The sequence below is a fragment of the Leptodactylus fuscus genome, chromosome 5, assembly GCF_031893055.1.
Source record: "Leptodactylus fuscus isolate aLepFus1 chromosome 5, aLepFus1.hap2, whole genome shotgun sequence".
Lineage (NCBI taxonomy): Eukaryota > Metazoa > Chordata > Amphibia > Anura > Leptodactylidae > Leptodactylus > Leptodactylus fuscus.
Genome location: NC_134269.1, coordinates 210,757,217 through 210,777,132, shown reverse-complemented (window position 1 = coordinate 210,777,132; position 19,916 = coordinate 210,757,217). Strand labels below are relative to the sequence as shown.

Sequence of the window (19,916 nt, the reverse complement as noted above, 5' to 3'; positions counted from 1 at the left end):
GAACAGTGTTTGCTCATCTCTAATTATAATTAATTTGTCATTATACTATTTTAAATAAAATTGTTTTAGGCTAAGTACACACTGGGTATTTTGGTCAGGATTTTGAGGCAGAATCCGCCTCAAAATCCTGACCAAAAAAATGGCTCTCACTGAAATCAATGGGAGGCGGTCAGTTCTTTTTTCCGGGAGCGGTTTGTTCACGAGGCCTGAAGACACCTCTCTCCCGACTAGGTCCATTCATTTAGGACTAATCCGGAGTGGAGTGCCGCGACCGGCATCCAGTCGCAGCTACTCGTATTTTGGGCCAGAATCTGAGGCGGCCTCTGCGTCAAATTCTGGTCCAAAATACCCTGTGTGAACCCAGCCTCATATCCTAAATGATTGACCTTCTTTAAAGCAGATCAAGAACTTGTGTAGATAAAATTTGGAAAAATAACCCTTTAATTGTGATACAAACAACTGAACCACCAGGTTGCTAAGTCATGTGTTGGTGATAGCTGATCAAGTAAGGGACTATGGTGCAGTGTCCCAAGGGGATCAATGGTCAAAAGAAGGTCAACGTCAGTACCAGGAGATCATTAGATAGTGGCAGCAGGCAGGGACAAAACCAGAGTACAAACTGGGTCAACCACAGGTACTGTAGACTTTGTAGAGCATCCGGTCCGTACAATGTAGCGCTGGCTCCTGGAATTGAATTCATATTAGTAGAAGCAGGACTGCTTTCAGTTGCATTCCTATTGTATAGCTTCTGGCAGCTGAAACTGATGATCAGAACATAGTCCAGGTGTCAGAACTCAATTGACCTGATACTAATAGCCTATCTTGTCTGAGTACAATTATCTTCAGGTCCTGGCCAACGCCTTTAATGACAGATTGCTGAAGAAAATGCTCCAGGGCCACACATTAAAAGTTTGCTCCAGGTTATCCGCCAGCAGAATTACCATGGCTAACCCACTGCAAATTACAATATTCTCTGAATTCTTCTGTCAGTCATGGCATCAGCTGACCTGAGAGCTTCACTGAACTGCTCCATCTGTCTGATCACTTATACCAATCCTGAGATGTGGCCACAACTTCTGCCAGCTCTGTATTGATCGTGTTCTGGATACAAAGGACCAGTCTGGAGTTTATTCCTGTCCTGAATGTAGAGAAGAGTTTCCTGAGCGGCCTGTACTGATGAGGAACAGCTCTACGTAACATAATGGAGAACTTATTGTCTTCTCATCCAACACAGACACAAACCGGGATCTTCTGCACTTACTGTATGGACTCTCCTGTACCTGCTGTGAAGTCCTGTCTACTCTGTGAAGCTTCTCTGTGTGATAAACATCTGAGAGTCCACAGCAAGTCACCAGAACACGTCTTATGTGATCCCGGCACTGACCTGGAGAAGAGGAAATGTTCTGTCCATAAGGAACTTTTAAAGTACTATTGTAATTATGATGCCACATGTATCTGTGTGTCCTGTAGTTTGGCTGGAGAACATCGAGGACATCGGGTGGAGATGCTGGATGAGGCCTCGGAGAAGAAGAAGGAGAAACTGAGAAATGTTCTCCAGAAACTGATCACAAAGAGAGAGGAGACTGAGGAAAGAGTCCAGAGTCTGGAGGAGAGCAGGAGAAAAGCTCAAGAGAAAGCATCTGGAGAAGCCGAGAGAGTCACTGCCCTGTTTACAGACATCAGGATATGACTGGACGACCTGGAGAAGAAGGTCCTGAGTGAGATCTCCAGGCAGGAGGAGCAGCGGTCATTGTCACTGTTTGCTCTGGCCGAGCTGTCCATGAAGATACGGCACATTGAGGAGCTGTGTAACATGACTGATCCACTGACTGTCTTACAGGATCCAGACACAGGTGACTTGTGTGATCCTGAGGAGGGGGGAGGTGATGAGGACACAGGGGGACATTATAGACAGCACCATGATGTAGATGATCTGGATGTGGCTGTGATCTCAGAAACATTTCACACGTTATGTCACACAATAACAGATATAAGTAATGGGATCTATGTGGTGGTCCCTGCAGACATATTACTGGATGTAAACACGGCTAATAATTATGTCCGTATATCAGACGACCTGAAAACTACAACCAGGACAGAAGAGAAGCAGAATCGTCCAGAAACAGCCGAGAGATTCCAGGATTATCGTCAAGTCATAAGCAGGAGGAGATTTACCTCAGGGCGACATTACTGGGATGTGAAGGGCAGTACATTAGGGTGGTGGATGGTGGGGGTGTGTTATCCCAGTATAGACAGGAGGGGGGAGCAGTCATATATTGGATATAATAAGAAGTCCTGGAGTTTGTATAGACATCATACTGAGCATTCAGTGATACATGACAGTAAAGTGATCCGGGTACCTCACAAGATCTCCTGTAATAGATTGAGGATCTGTCTGGATTATGAGGCCGGGCAGTTGTCCTTCTATGAGCTGTGTGACCCCATCAGACACTTACACACCTTCACTGCCACCTTCACCGAGCCCCTTCATGCTACACTAGGTGTACGGGGAGGTTGTATAAAAATTTTAGGGGGAGGCAGTAACTGGGAGATACCACCATAACCTAAGAAATCCATCCACAATTGATAGTACTTCCCTCCTATATGTCTCTTCTTTGGTGGAAACTGATGAATATTCCCTATTACGGTTCTCCTTACACTGTACAGTCCTACATGGCGGCCTCAGAGCAAACACACTAAAGAAAAGTGTTGCAAAAAATAAAAGTGGATGCATTTATGTAAAGCAGATTCCCAAACGGGGTGCCGCAGCACTCCACCAGTCCACTGACCCACAGATACAGTGAAAAACAATCCCATCTCTATTGCCATTTTGGAGCATGCACGTCTGCTTTAATCAGATGTACTTCGGCTGCTCAGGATCATAGTGTTATCTGCACTCATAATCCACTGCTTCTGAAGTCCTCAAGAACCTCCCGTAACACTTACCTCCAGACTCACATTGGGGACCATATCTGAGGACTCCAGACACAGAGGAGTACAGATGCCATTATCACTGAGTTTCTGAATACAGTAGGTAAGTCATTCCTTTCCTGATGTGATCGCAGGGAAGGGGATAACTTCTGTACGTGATTCCGGCCCGCTCTGAGGGCCATATTAGAGGGGCAGGCATTTTTATCTTTACCCTTGTACATGTGTTCTGTGTGTGAAGGGAGCTTTGGACAGCTGATGGTCAAGGCATTTAATACTGTACCATAAAATAGTATGCAGGTTATGGTGCGAAACACCCGTCAGGGCACATGCTTTTTTGGTAAGGTTATTAATGTGGTATTACTAACATATGGTTTTTCACAAACTCAATTATTCCTGCTATTGCACCTGTGATCATATCTCTGCATGTATTTTACATGATATGTTATTATCTTACAGAATTACATATGTTCCTAAATAACGGAGGTGTGGTGATACTTGTAATTAACATGACATGTTTTAAGGGTATATGATTATTAAAAATTATGTTTTGTATTGTTTCATATTAGTTCAAATCAGGTTATACCAGTCGTGCCTTCTCCTTGTCTATAGACATGTTTAGTCACCTCTTCTTATCTATACAATGTATTTAACCCCTACTATTTCCCTTATTAAACACAGAATTCATTAAAGCTGTGTGCGGTGTGCTTGATTCCATGAATGATCATTGAAAAACTATACTAATTTGGACTTCAATATGGTGATACTAAGAGCGGATCACAGTGGCATCTGTACCATCTTCTGAACCCGGGACAGAATACTGTATTAACAAATTACACAACACTCCATCTTAAGGGGGACCTCTAATTTATAAAAGTACTTTTCATGAATGAATCGTACAGGTGAATAAGAAAGTATATAATATATCTTATTAAAGAAATCTGATTCATCCATCAGGTTGCCAAACACATCACTGTAAAGAACAATTTTCCATTGCTCCGGAGTCCAGTGACGACGTGCTTTACTCCACTTTAGCTGGCACTTGGCATTTTGCAGAATGATCTTGGGCTTCTTTACAGCTTTATGAAATAGTATTTCCTGAAGGTCTGACAGACCATTCTATTGCTGACAAACATTCCCATTTGGTTTACTTCTACATGGTGGATCCACCATTGTTTGGATGTGTGCCTACATTTATATTGTATTTGGAATGGGTATGGCTGAGACACCTGAACCAAAAATTAAGGGGGGGTTGCTCATACTTTAGTTTCCCCCTTCCCAACATTTGACATACATGTACATCATAAGCAAGATGAAGCTCAGGCACCGGAGCTGCCCCTACACAATCACCATGGGGTACCAGTTGTAACTGATAAACCCTTCTAACCACTTAGATGTTGTGGTCAGCACCCATCTTGTCATATAAGTGTTTCACGAAGGGAGGGGGTACCCTCTTTGTGCTGGAGAAGACATTAGAGGCATTGTCCACCTGAGCCAAAATAGAATATTGGGTGCTGAAACTAACAGAAATGATGGCTCAGGAATGGTGGGGGCTAGAGAAAAAATTCTAACTGTGTCGGAATCAGCACTTATTGAAGAACACAAAGAGATTGTGGAGATGGCGAAAGGTCCTCTTTAATAGTCCCTCTTTCAGCAACTTCAGGATTCGTAAGTATTTGTGGTCCTAAATATTATACAACAATATAGCCATAACTACATTCACACCAAAAAGTATCCCCATACTGACAGTGCCCTTGAACCAGGGGTGAACCTACCGCTTTCGCCGCCTGAGGCGAACTACAGAAAGCTGCCCCCCCCCCCTGGGAGGAGGGGGTGGGACGGAGGGGGCGGAGCAAAGGGTGCGTGGTAAAGCTAATGGGGCGGGGCTTAGCACCGTTCGCAGGCAGAGAGCAGGCACGCTGCTCCAGTGGCCTCCCCAAACCACCGCTCAGTGCTAAGCCAGTCCAGGACAGCTTGCCCTGGACTGGCTTAGGTAAGCAAAAATGCCACCCTCCCCGGGGCCCTGACATAGCGCCGCCTGAAGCGGTTGCTTCAGGTCGCCTCATGGGAGGTGCGGCGCTGCCCTGAACATATTAGCATTACACAATAAGGGTACATTCACAGAGCATTTTGGTGCGGATTCTGGATTCAGAATCCGCGCGGGGGGAAAAAAAGCCTCCCATTGCTTTCAATTGGGATCCTTTTTCCGTGGTTCAGTGTGAAAGCAACCTAATAGTGCTACTCTTAGTGCTCACCATAGATAAAATTCCCACTTTTATCCACCCTAAGGGCCCATGCACACGATGTAACGCGGTGTTGATTCTGACACGTAAACTCGTGTCAGAATCAGAGCTTCAAAACAGAATCCCATTGACTTCAATGGGTTCTGTTTAACGCGCGTAACACATTGAAATCAATGGGTTAAAAAGCCTCCCATTGATTTCAATGTGTAGCACGCGTAAGACGGAACCCATTGAACTTAGTGGGATTCTGTTTTGCAGCACTTGATTCTGACACAAGTTTACATGTTAGAATCAGCTGCGCATTATATGTTTGCCGAGCCCAGACCAAAATGTCTCTTTTCTGTCCAAAAACAATAATGGCAAACCCCAAACCATAATTATGTCCACCTTAATAGGTAATAGTGCCCATATTATTGCCCAGAATATTATAAAACCTAACTTCAATCCCATAATGAGTCATATCTTAATAAAAAATCACGGTTACGTCAATGACTTTGACAGTTACCTAAGATGGGACACCCCTTCAAACCATTACCTTGTTGGGGCTCAGAGTTACGATGACAACAACAAGATATGACGTCAAACTAATGCAGATATGGATATTTTCATCTACTTGATGTCTATGTTTGGAAGGGGATGTCTCACGTACAAGGTCTCAAATATCTGCCGCAAGGGACATGTAATGTTACATGATGTTCACTCATAAACTGGTTCAGGCACATTTTTCATCACTGAATATACACAGCACCACCCTCCTATTGTAAAGAGAATGTTTCATTAAAAGATTATTTTTAAAAATAAAATAAAATAAAATTTGTGACGTTTAGAAAGGATTCTAAAATCTTGCTTTTTTCTGTGGCCATTAGACTTAATAATAATCCGTAACTTCCTGTTTTGTAGAGATCACTTTGTACAGAATATTTTAGGGATACTGCGGGTTTCCTCTCGAAGGGCACTGTTCTCTGGTTGTAGTAGATTTTATTAAAATTTAGGTTTTGTTTTAGGGAACGTCTTGCAAAATTACCATATATACTCGAGCATAAGCCGAATTTTTCAGCACAATTTTTGTGCTCAAAAAGCCCCCTTCGGCTTATACTCGAGTCAGAAAAAAAAAAAAAAAAAAAATTTTTTTTTTTTTTTTTTTTTTTTTTTTTGGGGGGGGGTCTATGACCAGCCGCAATATTAATATATAGAATCTCCCATAAAATAGTGGAAAAAAAGAAGCTTTAAAAAAAATAAAAGTTCTAAATCCCTCCTTTCCCTAGAAAACATATAAAAGTAGAAATTACTGTGAAACACATTATATACATTAGGTATCCTGTGTCTGAAAATGCCCGGTCTACTGAATATAGGGTATGTGCAGTGCTCCTGTTCCGTCGGAAAGGGGTTAATAGGAGCACTGCAGATACCCTATATTCAGCCAGACTGAATTCCAAGTGGGGGAAGAAAAAAACCCAGTCCTCAAGCTCAGGGAAGGGGCAGACAGACAACCAAAACACCCCCTCCCCTTCCCCAGTAACTACTGCACCCAAAAACTCCGACCATTTTAATTTTTGAAATTTTCCAGTAGCTGCTGCATTTCCTCCCTAGGCTTATACTCGAGTCAATAAGTTTTCCCAGATTTTTGTGGTAAAATTAGGGGCCTCGGCTTATATTCGGGTTGGCTTTTTACTTAAGTATATACGGTAGCTGACTAGGGAGTAATTTAGGCTATATTCACACAAAGATTTTTTTCTGGTGCTAATTCTTAAGCATTTTCCACCTCAAACTTAGCTCTGGAAACTCCTCAAATCTACTACCTCCTCATCCCAATTCGAATGGGAATCAATGCTGGTTTATTTTCAGCTGAAATAGATATCTTGCCCTATTGTCAGGTTTGATCAGCTCTGAATATCCTAAAAAATCAATAGTAGAAAGAGACATAATCACTAGCTGAAAACACCAGTCTTGATAAATCTGCCCCACCATGTATAGGAGTATGAATATCATGAAAAAAACAAAAAGCATAGAAAAAAAGCAAACTTGGTGACTTCTTTCATTCCACATCTCAAACAATGAATTAAAAAATTATTTTGTAACCGAGAATGGCACCAATGAAATTTAAAAGAGGTCATGTAAAAAACAAGCCCTCAGCTCTTTGCATGAATATCTAGAAAGTGTTAGGGAACTTTGAAAGTGTTTATTTTGTGAAAATAGAAAAACAAAAAAAAAAAATATACTTTTATCTTCAATCATACTGACCCATGGAATAAAGTTATCCTCCCATTTATAAACAAAACAATGCCAGAATTGTTGTGTATTTTGAAGCCACCCCCTTAAAAACATTAATATTGTAAAATATACAACATGGCCTGTCTGAGTTTTCTTTACCTGTGGCCCTCACATTCCCAACCTCACTATCTTCACGACCCCTGCTCACTACGTGAGAGATAATTACCCCAGACATTCCGAGGAATGGAGAAGCGCAATAAATAACTCCAAGAAACTCACTGTGTACCAGTCACTGCAAAGAGACTACACCATGGCCACCTACCTGAAGAGAATCCGCCACCTCAAACACAGACAGACCCTGAGTCGGTACAGACTGAGCGCCCACAACCTGGAGATGGAGATGGGGCCACACAGGCAGACGTACAAGCCACGGGAGAACAGACTGTGCCAGAACTGTGACCAGGGGGCCCTAGAAGACGAGACCCACTTCCTGCTACACTGCACCAAATACTCAGCTGTGAGGGCCGTCTACTACCAAAGACTCTCTGCCCACATCCCAGACTTCATATCTGCAGACGAGAAGAGGAAACTCTACATCTTACTGGGAGAAGAGGAGACCACTGTGGAGATCGCTGTCCAATATGTGTCCAGCTGTCACCAAACAAGAGGAAGATGAGACTCCACGGACTGTTATACTCCAAATCACCCCCCCCATACAGCAGTCACCAACTAAGAGGAAGATGAGACCCCGTGGACTGTTATACCCCAAATCACCCCCCCCATACCCACCTCCCCCCCCCCCCCCCCGACTCCAACTCTCCCCCCCCCACACTTTACTAGCTTTGGCAATGCCAAATATCTATTCGGATGTGCCAATAAAGCTTGTTTGATTTGATCATTCCGACTACTTCCCCCCCACACACACACACACTAATGTCCGACCTCAAAATCATCGCCTTCAATGTCAAGCGATTGAACATCCCTGAAAAATGATCCCAAGTTTTTTGCACGTCCCATAGAACGTAAACGGAGATACTATACTCACAGGAAAAACATTTTCATATCACTCATATTCCCTCTATTACTCTTCCTGGGCCCATAGCAGTAACCCGGAAAAAATACAAATTTACCTCTTAAGATCATATTTTCTTACGAAGACCCCAATGCGACGTTCCTATTCCTAAAATGTGAAATTCAGAATTCTGTATATACCATTGCTAAAATCTATGCTCCAAACACAGACCAAACCTCCTTTCTAGTTTTTCAGACTGCAGTACTTCATTCAGGAACATCTCAATCTCTGCAGGGATTTTAATCTCACCATGAACCCTGTCATTGACTCTTCCATAGGAAAATCTTATTTGGCCTATAACAAACTAGACAAAGTCTATTAATTGCTACACATCACGCAACTCTGTGATACATCCTACACCCAAAGCTTCGGAATTATTCGTTTTACTCGTATGTATGCCATCCTCACAGCAGACTAGACTATATCCTTGTACATCACAACCTACTGCCACAGGTGGTAACCTACAGTATGGTCAATATCTATTTATCAGCTCCAGAATAATCCAGAGTCATGTAGGTAATAAGGAAATACTTAGCAGCTGTCAGTGGGCACAAAATTATACTGTTATAGGACCCCACTGAGAAATATCCCATCATATAGTGTATGACATAGTAATGGGACCGGCTGCATTATATGATGTAACATAAGATAATGATGATCCATATACTTATCTGGATACAGACTGTAAATGCTCTTAAGACACCGGCTACATGAAGACTAAGAAATACAATAATTCAGTGCAGTATTTGTCTGATATCCATTGTCTTGGGCCCTAATACGGAGGTCATAAATAGATCATTAAATGCCAAATAAAGGATTAATAACACAAGCTCTTAACTTTTCCGGATACAAACCCCTTCCTTCTGAGGGGAGATCCTTGGAGCCGTCTGGCCGCCAATCTGTTCCATCACACCAAATTAACCCCAGCCGCAAGCACAGGCTCAGGGGCGCCATAACACCCAGAATGGCAGTTTTCCATATATAATAACCCCTCCCCGGGACACCCCCCAGCAGGAGCCCCAAGACCAGCCAGACCAAGATAAATAATCCTAGGAGAAACTAAGCACCATGTTTCCCCACCGTTCACAATTTCAACCAACTCCAAGAACCCCCACCAATTAAAAATAACCTGTGTACGGTATAGCCAGTATATACAGTATGACCTGTATACAGTATAGCCAGTATATACAGTATGACCTGTATACAGCCCTGAGAAATTACATAAAATTATTAACTTTAACTTATCCCCAGCATGATCAGTATTAGCAGAGCTGGAGACATATATAGGGAGTATCAGTGCGGCCTCCATTACCCTCACCACACTGTACCAGGCTGTCCCTCTCTCACCACAGGGTCTCCATTACATGTGACATCCCAGCTCCACCATAGAGAGACCCTCAGTCCCCAGAACTCATGAACAGTCTGTATTATATAGTAGTATTTAGGAGATATCAGCCATGTCTGCAGTGTGTGGTAAATACATGAGGGGACTCTGTAACTGTATATATCCTGAGGTAATACTGCAGTATATATATCAGCCATGCCTCCAGTGTGTGGTAAATCCATGAGGGGACTCTGTAACTGCATAAATCTTGAGGTAATACTGCAGTATATATGATACATCAGCCATGCCTGCAGTATGTGGTAAATACATGAGAGGACTCTGTTACTGCAGACATCTTGTGGTAATACTGCAGTATATACAGTATAGTTGGTGATACTACACTAGTAGTGCTGTGTAATGTGGTGACACCAGCGCTGTATGAGGTGATAGACCCCAGTCTTATACTCCCTGATACAACAGACATGCTTCATCCAGGTCTTGTGATGAGAAAGAGGATGAAGATGGAGGAGACAGGAAGTGACATCTATTCCTAACTCCTCCCCCTACAGTAACACACTAAGCACTATATACTAAAGCACAATATACACAGATATACACGCCTAAAGCTGAATATACACAGATATATACTCTTAAAGCTGAATATACACAGATATATACTCCTAAAGCAGAATATACACTGATATATACTCCAAAAGCAGAATATACACAGATATACACTCCTAAAGCAGAATATACACAGATATACACTCCTAAAGCAGAATACACACAGATATATACTCCTAAAGCAGAATATACACAGATATACACTCCTAAAGCTGAATATACACTGATATATACTCCTAAAGCTGAATATACACTGATATATACTCCTAAAGCTGAATATACACTGATATATACTCCTATTATGACAGGGTTCATCATGGAGTATATATATGACATGTTCATTGTAGTCTGTAGGTTATTTGGATTATGGTAATGCCATTTTTCTGCAGTATTTATTAAAATTTTACTATTTTTGCACAAGGGAGTAATTTTTTTAACTTTAAAACATTTGTTCCATGTTGCCATGTTGGGTGGAGTGGAAATGTGTTCTGTGGGGTGACCAGCCTGATGGATGGGTTTAGTAAATTCCAGGAGAATATTACCTGCCTGACTACATAGTGCTGACTACAAGGTTTGGTGGAGGAGGGGGAACATCAGTATCAACTAAATTCAGAACCTGAACAATCCCTTCAATGACAAAGTTCTAATGAAAGATCTTTAAGGCCAGGGGCCACTTGTTAAGAGTTTGCATTAGGTTAACCCACACTGTAAAGTGCATCAAGGTTTTGGATCCTGTCAATTTCTTGTTATGGGTTAGGCACATTTCCCAACCTTTGCAGATGTTGAAATTCAGTTACAGGATTAAAACCTAGTGTGAAAAACAGATTTTGATTTTCCCACAGATCTGATCTGGATCTGATGCAGGATTTCACCGATGAAATCATCCCAAAGTAGACCTCAACATGTCACCATAGTCTTAGAGTGTGTCCATAAGGGAGCCGCCAGGAAACGTCAGCAATGGATTTTTATAAAATATATATTCTGCTTACAAAGAGTTAAACCCACCCTCTGGCGATTGATTGTACACTAGTTTTGTTTCTCTCTTCCTTCTTCTGTCAGCCATGAAGTCCTCTGACCTGAAAGACGAGCTGGACTGCTCCATCTGTCTGAGCACTTATACAGATCCTGAGATGTGGACACAACTTCTGCCGGGTCTGTATTGATCGTGTTCTGGATACACAGGACCAGTCTGGAGTTTATTACTGTCCTGAATCTAGAGAAGAATTTCAGGAGCGGCCTGTACTGATAAGGAACTTAGCTCTACGTAATATAATAGAAAATTTATTGTCGACTGGGATCTCCTGCACTTACTGTGTGGACTCTCCTGGACCTGCTGTGAAGTCCTGTCTACTCTGTAAAACTGCTTTGTGTGAAAAACATCTAAAAGTTCACAGCAAGTCACCAGAACACATCTTATGTGATCCCAGCACTAACCTGGAGAAGAGGAAATATTCTGTCCAGAAGAAGGTCCTGGAATATTACTGTAGTGAGGACACTGCTTGTGTCTGTGTCTATTGTTCAGCAGGAGAACATCTAGGACATCAGGTGGAGATGCTGGATGAGGCCTCTGAGAAGAAGAAGAAGAAACTGAGAAATCTTCTCCAAAACCTGATCACAAAAAGAGAGGAGACTGAGAAAAGAGTCCAGAGTCTGATGGGGAGCACTAGAAAAGTTCAAGAAAAAGCATCTGGAGAAGCCAAGAGAGTCACTGCCCTGTTTCTAGACATCAGGAGACGACTGGACGACCTGGAGAAGAAGGTCCTGAGTGAGATCTCTAGGCAGGAGAAGGAAAAGTTACTGTCAATGTCTGATGTGATCCAGAAGCTGGAAATAAAGAAGGCCGAGCTGTCCATGAAGATGCGGCACATTGAGGAGCTGTGTAACATGACTGTTCCACTGACTGTCTTACAGGAACCAGACACAGGTGACTTGTGTGATCCTGAGGAGGGGGGAGGTGATGAGGACACAGGGGGACATGATAGACAGCGCCATGATGTAGATGATCGGGATGTGGCTGAGATCTCAGACACATTACACACATTATGTGACATAATATCAGGTATAAGGAGTGGGATCTATGTGGAGGGTCCTGCAGACATATTACTGGATATAAACACGGCTGCTAATAGTGTCCATATATCAGACGACCTGAAAAATGCGACATGGACATGAGAGAAGCAGAATCGTCCAGAAACAGACAAGAGATTCCAGGGTTATCAGGTGATAAGCAGGAGGGGATTTACCTCAGGGCGACATTACTGGGATGTGGAGGGCAGTAGGTCAGGGTGGTGGATAGTGGGGATGTGTTATCCCAGTATGGACAGGAGGAGGGGTTGTCAGTCTTATATTGGTTTTAATAACAAGTCCTGGGGTTTGTATAGATATAATAATTAGTATTCAGTGAGACATGACAGTAAAGAGATCTGGTTACCTGACAAGATCTCCTGTAATAGATTGAGGATCTGTCTGGATTACGAGGCCGGGCAGTTGTCCTTCTATGAGCTGTGTGACCCCATCAGACACTTACACACCTTCACTGCCACCTTCACCGAGCCCCTTCATGTTGCTTTATGTGTAGAGGAAGCTTCTATACAGATATTAGGGGGAGGCAGTAACTGGGAGAAACCATCGTAACCTAAGAAATCCATCCACAATTGATAGTACTTCCCTCCTATATGTCTCTGCTTTAGTGGAAACTGATGTATATTTCCTATTACAGTTCTCCTTACACTGTACAGCCCTACATGGCGGCCTCAGAGCAAACACACTAAAGAAAAGTTTTTCAAAAAATCAAAGTGGATGTAGTTATGTAGAACAGATTCTTAACCAGGGTGCCGCGGCACTCCACCATTTCACTGCCCCACAGGTACAGTGAAAAAACAATGTCATATATATTGCTATTGCAGCCGGCCATGCTTATAGCAGACATTTGGGGCGCACGCATGTTTCCTTTAAGTCCCGGCCGCAAATACAATACAGTGCTACAACACAGCAGGGAAGGGGTTAACTTTTGTTTGTGGATCTGACCAGCTCGGAGGGTGAGATCAGAGGGGCAGGAATTTTTATCTTTGCCCTTGTACATGTGCTCTGTGTGAGGGGATCTTTGGAGGGCTGATGGTCATGTTACATGAAGGGGAAAAAAGTCAGGTTGCAGCAAGGGGGTAAAAATGGTTGAAGATGAATTTTGACATGTTGTGGCTGAGTAGTATGGGATGCTGCAGCTTTATTTACACAGTGCATTTTAAACTGCACCAAAAATAACTATGCGTTTTTTCGAGTTATTAATGCCAGTCTTCATAACCCTGGAGCTGGCAGAGGATGCATCTCTTAAAGGACATGTACCCTCTGCCGAGTTGTGCGCCTTGAGGGGAAATATACAGTGAACAGTGAAATATTCAAGATTCGATATTCGTTTCGAGTAGAGCCTCAATATTCAACTACTCAATCGAATATCGAATCCCATTATAGTCTATGGGAAAAATGCTCGTTTCAGGGGAAACCACTATTCGACTAAAGGAGAGTCACCAAGTTCACGAGTAGCAGGAGGAGAATGTTTAGGAGGAACGCTGTGCAGTTAAAGCACACGGACCCCATTATAGTCTATGGGGTCTGTGCGCTTTAACTGCACAGCGCTTGCAGTTGCGCTGATAAAAAGTCAGCTCCCTCGTAACCGCAAGCTGCCAGTTCTCCCGACTAGCAAAGACGAGCCTGCGGCAAATCAACGCTGGTTCTGCAGCAGGCCCATCCTTGCTAGTCAGGAGAGCTGGCAGCTTGCTGTTACAAGGGAGCTTACTTTTTCTCATAGGAATGAATTGACCAGCGTTGATTGGCCAGTGTACAGCATTCGGCCAATCAACGCTGGTTCTGCCGGAGTCTCATCTGTGAGGAGGCGGAGTCTAAGAATGGACCACAATGGAGACTGCTGTGGTCCAATCTTAGACTCCGCCTCCTCACAGACGAGCCTCCGGCAAGACCAGCGTTGATTGGCCAAATGCTGTACACTGGCCAATCAACGCTGGTCAATTCATTCCTATGAGAAAAAGTAAGCTCCCTCGTAACAGCAAGCTGCCTGCTCTCCCGACTAGCAAGGACAAGCCTGCTGCAGAACCAGCGTTGATTTGCCAAATGCTATACACTGTAGCATTCGGCCAATCAACGCTGATTCTGAATCGAATATTTACTGCGAATAGCTAGTAGTATTTGATCGAGTACAAATATTTTGAATACCCTAGTATTTGATCAAATACCTACTCGATCGAATACTACTAGCTCATCTCTAGCTCCTAACACTGTGGGGGTAGTCCCCAAGCGGACCTCCCGAGCGGAAAGCCAAATCAGGTGAGAACCTAGCGTCAGAGGGATGTGGCACATCTGTTGCCACTATATAGACCAGCTGGCAATCTTCAGGTCAAGTCAGGTGTGGATAAGGTTAATGAACTACGGGAAAATTGGTTAGAGGAACATGATATCAACAAGGATAGGTGGTGTGGAAATATATTTTATATTTTTAACCCTATGAATTAGTTCCAGGGCCTGAGTGGGTGGTTTATGGGAATATGGCAAACTTTGCTCCAGATTGTGCTGTTGTCACTTTTCTTTATTTGATCATTACATTTTTATTTGGTTTATAAATCTTCTTATAAAAGGTGCAAGGTAAGGTAGAGAGAACAGTAACACTAGGTTCACACTTGCACCTGGTATGCGTTCACTTGCAAACCATATAAAAAAAAAGTTTGATCCCAAACGGTTACACAGCAGATACCCGAATGCATTTTTTTAGACGGATTAGTCAATGGGTGTCCGTGGAAAAAAAACAGACTGTTTAAGCCAGTTTGTGTCCGTTTTTGACAAAAAAAAAAAATTTCATTCTTTATTCTGAGCATGCGCAGAGAAAAAAAATGCAAACAAACACAAACTGTTTACTATCTGTTTGTAATCCGCTTTTCATAGACCATTGATCATTTTTCATAGATTTGTTAAAATAAACCAATTGGATGATGCCCGTCTCGTATCCTTATTTCTTGAACAGAGGAAAAAAATCCTCCAAATCCAACTTTTTTCTCCACCCAAAAGAGCGGAAACCAGATGGAAATGCTCTAAACGTAAACCTGCGGATGAATGGGTTTGTCAAACGCAGATGTGAACCCAGCTTTAGGATGATAACACCAAGAAATAGGTCATACGATGAGGCCAGTCATATGATCATGAGCTACTAATACAAGTGAATACATATGTATACAGTCACAAATGTTTAACCCTATAAGATTTGATTTTTGGTTCCCCTGTGTGTAAATGGTATAACATACACTATGTGATCAAATGTATCCAGACACCCCCAAAAACATACGTTTTTCATATTAGGTGCATTGTGCTGCCACCTACTGCCAGGTACTCCATATCAGCGACCTCAGTAGACATGAGACGTCGTGAGAGAGCAGAATGGGGTGCTCCGTGGAACTCACGGACTTCGAACGTGGTCAGGTGATTGGGTGCCACACATCACGTAGGTCAATGCCAAATGACGCCTCGCTCGGTGTAAGGAGCGTAAACATTGGACGACTGAACAGTGGAAAAACGTGTGGAATGACGAATCACGCTACACAATATGGCAATCTGATGGCAGGGTGTGGGTATGGCGAATGCCCGGTGAACGTCATCTGCCAGCGTGTGTAGTGCCAACAGTAAAATTCGGAGGCGTGGTGTGGTCATGTTTTTCATGGAGGGGGCTTGCACCCCTTGTTGTTTTGCGTGGCACTATCAAAGCACAGGCCTACATTGATGTTTTAAACACCTTCTTGCTTCCCACTGATGAAGAGCAATTCGGGGATGGCGATTACATCTTTCAACACAATCGAGCACCTCTTCATACTGCACGGCCTGTGGCGGAGTGGTTACAACTTCGTGCCAGGCCTCACCGACCTACATCGATACCTCTCCTCAGTGCAGAACTCCATGAAGAATGGGCTGCCATTCCCCAAGAAACCTTCCAGCACCTGATTGAACGTATGCCTTGGAAGGGGATGGTCTAATGTAGACGGCCTCAAATATTTGCAACAAAACAAAGGTAGTGTTACAAGACGCTCACTCAAAAACGGGTTCAGCCACATTTTTCTTCACTGAATATACACAGCACCAACCTCTTGCTGCAAAGTGAAAGTGTCATCAGAGATCACTTTGCACAGTCATCACCATTATCAGCAGCACTAGTGTTGGACGAACTGGTTTGATAATGAGTCGGGTTCATTATGAATTTCCCCAAAAATTTAGGTTTCTACCAAACCTTACATTTTTGGAGTTTGCCTCAGATGAATTCAGCAAATTGGCATCCAACTGGCATTTGTTTTGTTGTCCATTATGGGGTGCAGGAAAGTTCCGTGAGACTTCCTTTTCTGAGACTTCATTCTGTTTGAGCATGATTGTGGTCCAGTGCACAAAGCAAGATCCATAAAGACATGGCTGAAGGAGTTTGGCATGAAGGAACTTGAGTAGCCACAAAAAAGTCCTAAGCCTCGACCCCATTCAACATCCAAGGGGTGAAGTAGAATGGGTATGGCAAGCTGGGCCCTCGCAATGTCCAATATTAATATCTGACCTCACAAAGGCTCTAGTTAGTGAAGAGGCAAAAATTTCCATACACTTCTCTTTATTCTTTTGGAAAGTCTTCCCAGAAGAGCGGAATCTGTTTTATCTGTAAAGGGAGAAGGGGTACGTGCAAGTCAATCTCAAAGCCTATGGAATGAGAATGGGATTTCATAAAAGCTCCTGTAGATTTACGTAACAGACAGCAGGTGGTGGACCCATTGTGTCCCCAAACTGCTTTGGTTTAGGACTATTTCTAAGGGAAGTCCTACCTTTAACACCTGTACAGGGATCTGGACTACCAGGTCATTACTTTTCGTAGTGACACTGATGTTGGTCAGGGCCATTTTAACACACTGATAGGCCCTATGCAAAGGTTGCAAAGGTTTCATAAGTAACCCCCCCCCCATCACCACCACCTAGAAATACCTGATCTGCAAAAATTATAATGCCCACTTGATGGCCCCCATATAGTATAACAGCCCTTAGTGGTTCTCACACAGTATAATGCCCTTCATAATGACCCCTTCCAGGTTGCCATCACAGTTTCAGATCCTCCCTACCCCTTAGTTGCCTCTACGTCATCACTGTCTGCAACTCGCAGATGATTTGGGGCAGCCCGGACCCGCTGCTCTGGATTACAGGACAGAAAATGCAGGACTGTCCCACTGTTCAAAGGGGGCCACCGTTACCACAGGGCCTGCTGCAAGTGCACCTATGACCCTATGGTTAAAGTGGCCCTGGTGTTGGTGATAGCTCACCAGGCAGGTCAGGGCCTATGGAGTAGAGCACCAAGGAGTAAGGGAAAAGCAGAGTGTGAATGCAAGCCAATGTCATGTCTAATAGCACAGGTGCATTGGTCAGAAACAGGTCATGGTCAGTACCAGGACACCATTAGATAGTGGGAGAAGTCAGGAGAAAGTATACAGTATTATATACAGCATCTGCATGGTGAGAGGTTATGCCGTCTGGAACTTCATTCACTTGAATAGAAGCAGGGCAGCTTAGTGTATGTCCACAAGGGAGCCTGCAAGAAACTTCAGCAGTGGATTTGCTTAAAATATATTCTATTAATATTATAAATGTGAAAGTTTGTGGGTTTGTGAGTTTGTGTGTTTGGATGTTTGTTCTTCAATCACGGAAAAACCGCTCGACCAATTTGGCTGAAATTTTCCACAAACATAGTTAATACACCCGATTGCGCAATAGGCTACTTTTCGTCACAATAGCACACATACGTTTGTGCCAGGACCCCCACAAAACCCAAACTCACACCACCATCTCTGCAATCTCACACACTTTGGACCATAGCAAGCCACAAAATTCATATTGCCCTCTACAGCCTCGCCCCTAACCCCACACAATCACATATACATATACCGTATTTTTCGGACTATAAGACGCACTGGACTATAGGAAAATAGGGAAAAAGATTTTGAAGCAAAAAATGGTAAAATATTTAATATATGGGAGTTGTAGTTTTGCAACAGCTGCAAGGCCACATTGACAGGTGACCCTGCAGCTGTACAGGGATGCATAGAGTGTTTTTTTTGTGGGGCCAGCCGTACTTTTTAGTTATACCATTTTGGGGAATATCTATTGCTTAGATCACCTTGTATTGAAAAAAAACCCGGTGGTTTATGATATATATATATATATATATATATATATATATATATATATATATATATATATATTTATTTAATTTTTTTTTTTCTAGGGACAGGAGGTGATTTAGAACTTTTATTTATATTTTTAAAGCTTTTTTTTTTTTTTTTTTTTACTATTTTATTCCCCCCCGGGAGCTTGAACCTGCGGTCACTTGATTGCAAGTCCCATAGACGGCAATACAACTGTATTGCCGTCTATGGGACATTCTGTCTATTAGTATTACAGCTGGTCATAGAGACCAGCCGCAATACTAATACGGCAGTGACAGGCCTGGGAGCCTCATTAGGCTCCCGGCTGTCACCCGAACAGGTCGGCTCCTGCGATAACGCCGCGCAGGAGCCGGCCTACAACTCTACAGGTACGGGGCCGGTGGGGACCAGCCCCGGGGGAGAAGGGGCCACCGATACTGACCCGGCATCCGCTGTACTAGAGAGGCGGATGCCGGGGAGGGATAGACGCTGGCACAGGTGCCGGGGCCTGAGACATCGCTGCGCTCCACTGTCCTGCCTGAAGCCAGCGGCGGGGGGACGGAGGAGCGGAATAGCATCGCCCCTGCTGCTGCTGGCTTCATGCAGGGCAGAGGAGCGCAGCGATGTCTCAGGCCCCGGCACCTGTGCCGGCGTCTATCCCTTTCCGGCTTCCGCCTCTCTAGTACAGCGGGTGCCAGGCGCCACATTCAGACTATAAGACGCACCCTTCTTTTCCCCCCAAATTTGGGGGAAAAAAAGTGCGTCTTATAGTCCGAAAAATACGGTACTTTGCCACTTTGCCCCTCCCCTTAACGATACTCCAGGAGGCTCTCTTTAACGCTCCGGAGCAGCCATATTTGCCGACCCGCACCCCTCTGACAATCCGCGACACCGCCCACCCATGTCAATACCCCTAGGCGGTCTAATAAATGCAAAAAAAAAAAGTTTAAAAAAAGTAAAAAAAAATATAAAAAAAAAAAAAAGATTAAAAATTCAAATCACCCCCCTTTACCTAGAACACATATAAAAGTAGTTAAAAACTGTGAAACACATACATGTTAGGTATCCCCACATCCGAAATCGCCCGCTCTACAAAGCTATACAAATATTTTTCCTGTTCGGTAAACGCCGTAGCGGGAAAAATGGTCAAAAGTGCCAAACTGCCATTTTTTCACTGTTTTGATTCTGATAAAAATTTGAATAAAAAGTGATCAAAGCAATAACATTACCCGAAAATGCTAGAACTACAAAGTACACCCGCCCCCGCAAAAAAAGACGCCCTATACATCCCCGTA

General features: G+C 43.4%; 2 pseudogenes; both read left to right on the top strand.

The window, feature by feature from the left end:
- Positions 1-992: 992 nt before the first annotated feature.
- LOC142204602 (tripartite motif-containing protein 14-like) lies at positions 993-2,563 on the top strand (annotated as a pseudogene).
- Positions 2,564-11,463: 8,900 nt separating this feature from the next.
- On the top strand, positions 11,464-13,036 carry LOC142205113 (E3 ubiquitin/ISG15 ligase TRIM25-like; annotated as a pseudogene).
- Positions 13,037-19,916: the final 6,880 nt, after the last annotated feature.